Below are 2,923 nucleotides of genomic sequence, written 5' to 3' on the forward strand. Positions count from 1 at the left end.
TAGATAGATAGATAGATAGATAGATAGATAGATAGATAGATAAAAAGAACATTAGTGACATCCCATTGAACCCCACAAGTGACGAACTGTGGTCCTGGACCGTGGGCCTACAATACAACTATTGGACCACACGTGGCAAAAAGCAATCAAACAAAGCAATAACAATAATAGCCAGAACCCTATGTCACATTAAAAAATAGTATATTAAGATTTATTAAACGTTTTTTTGCCCTGAATAGCTTCACAACAATTAGTTATATACAAATAGTTATATGATCACAATACACAAATGTCATATTGGAAAAGCAGAAACCCAAACCTGGTTATAAAAAAATTAAATGACAACCACTGTTTTCCAGAAATATGTGAGTCCAGGTCAACAATAACCTAGACATTATTTCCATTATTTCAGTGAATAAAAAAAGACAATACTTGTGTTAATATTTTTTCTTAGGCCTACACTGAATACCTTGTAGGCACAGAGAGTTCTCCTCTGAACCCCACACAGCCCAAATATTAGTTTATCTATCCACAGCCTGCACATCTATCTGATTCAAGTCTGCTGTATATTTAAAGTGCTCATATTATGCTTTTTGGCTTTTCCACTTTCCTTTATTGTGTTATATTTTTTTGTGTGCACGTTGTAGGTTTACAAAGTGAAAAAGTCCAAAGTCCACCCCAAAGGGACTTACTGTCTTCAAAACAGTGTTACAAACAGCTCCAAACAGCTAGACCAGCCTTTACTTTTGTGAGAAACTTGCGTCATCTTGTAACATATGTTATAATGCTTGCCTAGCTGCTAGTGTGGCACGCCCTCATTCTACTTAAACTACATAAACCTATTGTGGTACAACCTCTAAATACAATTATGAACCTGAAAATGAGAATAATATCAACACTTTAAGTCAATCATCAGTGCTTGCTTATCCTGTGACTTGACAATGGCAGACACCAACATTGCTGTTGCAGTGGGTTTCATTATTTTGTTCTTGTGTAGGCTACTAAGTGTTCCAGAGGCCGTTCCTGTCCTTAACGTTACCTCAGTCTCAGGTTTCAATCCTTGAATCAGGATTTTCTCCACATATTTAATGACTTCATTAGTTTACTGGCCTTTAAACAAAGACTCTGTAATGAGCGTTAACTAAAGAGAGTTGCACACTCGCACATACAGTCACACACACCGACAGTAATGCGAGTTAATGAAGGTCAGTGCATTAGTAGCCTCTGGAGGGTGGACTAATAACCCGCACACACACCCCTCCCTTCTCATCATTCTCTCCATCCATCCCTAACACTACCAAGTGAAACCCATGCATCCCCCCTCTGCCTCTCTCTCTCTCCCTCTCTCTCCCTCTCTCTCTCTCTCTAACTCCTCTGCCGCTTCCTCTTTTCTTTCTGATTCTGCCTCTATTCTTCCATCTTCCTGCTTCTGAGAACCTGCAGTTGCCTCTCTGCCCCCCTTCCCCATTTGCCCCCCCCCGTCTCTGAACCTCCATCTTTCCCTCGCTCGCTCCATGAAAATGTCACATTCTCAGGAGACGGGTCTGTTCTAATTTGAAAGCTGAAGCAGCATGGTGGAAAGATCGCGCTCTCTCTCTTTCGACAACAGTCTTCTCTTGCTATTTCTCTGGCACTCTATCTCCCCGTCTTCTTGCTATTGTTGCACTTCCTGCTGTTTGCTCATTTCCAGAATTTTTTTGTTAATTATGAAACTCTTATAATTCCCTGTATAGTTCAGTCTGCTGGGTCTTTCTGTCGGGGTACTATCTTTATTACCAATCTTTGTCATGCCGCTTTTAATAGTTTAATCAATCCCCAGGTACCCAGATTTACAAGACCTGAGCAGCTGATGTCAGAGCAAGGAATTGGTTCCAGGCAGTCTCTCTCTCTCTTTAACTCTTTTAACCTTCTCTCATCCTGTGTGTGTGTGTGTGTGTGTGTGTGTGTGTGTGTGTGTGTGTGTGTGTGTGTGTGTGTCCCAAACTAACAAATATACAGACACATGCACACAGTGTCTTCATTAGCTCTAACCTAATGGTGTTCAAGATGGCTGCATGCTGACAGATGTGCACAGCTCCCTAATCTGATCCCCTGTCTCCTCTGTTATGACATCCTCTACATCTTACACACACACACACACACACACACACACACACACACACACACACACACACACACACACACACACACACACACACACACAACACACACACAACACACACACACACACACACACACACACACACACACATACATACACACACACACACACACGTTTGCCTATCCACACACACAGATAAACGTGTGGATGCAAAGACATAAGAATCAAATTAAGTTTGTAGCTGAGTGCTTTGTATTGTAACTCAATATACACTCCCTGATGCACTTGGTCGAAATGCATTATTAACGTGTGTGTTGGTATCTGTGACTCGGCATAGGTGTGTGTCCAACTGTGCAGTATATTACTTTAAACACCTCATTTGTATTCTGCTACCAAACATCCATAGCAGAAAACAAAAGAGCCAAGCAAATGACCAGTTTTTGTGATGTGCCAGTGAGACCCAGAGCCAAAAATGACCCCAAATGAGATTTTGCATGTTTTAACCATTTTACTATTACAGTGAACATGTGTCACCTTTAAAGCTCTCAAATCCACAAAACCAAAAACAAACAGTAAAAAGGGGTAATATGAACTTGGCCAATTCTCGCTTTAAATGACTTGGTGTTTAGCAGCCAACTCTCAATAATAATAATAATGATCCTCTAGGCTTGGTGGTAACTAGTGACTTTATTTAACTTAAAATAATGTATCTAGTTTCATAATATTCTAAACTTTGCTAACCTAGCGTTCAACCTTTATCCATGGCTTCTTTATTATACTGTGCCTTAAAATGCTATTGCTCATTTTCAGGTTCATAATTGT

The 2,923-nt window shown here is 40.3% G+C and overlaps 1 protein-coding gene across 6 annotated transcripts in view; it reads right to left on the reverse strand.

Moving 5' to 3' along the window:
* ndst3 (N-deacetylase/N-sulfotransferase (heparan glucosaminyl) 3) overlaps positions 1-2,923 on the reverse strand; it is a 41,917-nt gene that overhangs the window by 27,576 nt on the left and 11,418 nt on the right. The gene's annotated exons all lie outside the window — the stretch shown is intronic.

The sequence above is a fragment of the Etheostoma spectabile genome, chromosome 2 (genome assembly GCF_008692095.1).
Source record: "Etheostoma spectabile isolate EspeVRDwgs_2016 chromosome 2, UIUC_Espe_1.0, whole genome shotgun sequence".
Lineage (NCBI taxonomy): Eukaryota > Metazoa > Chordata > Actinopteri > Perciformes > Percidae > Etheostoma > Etheostoma spectabile.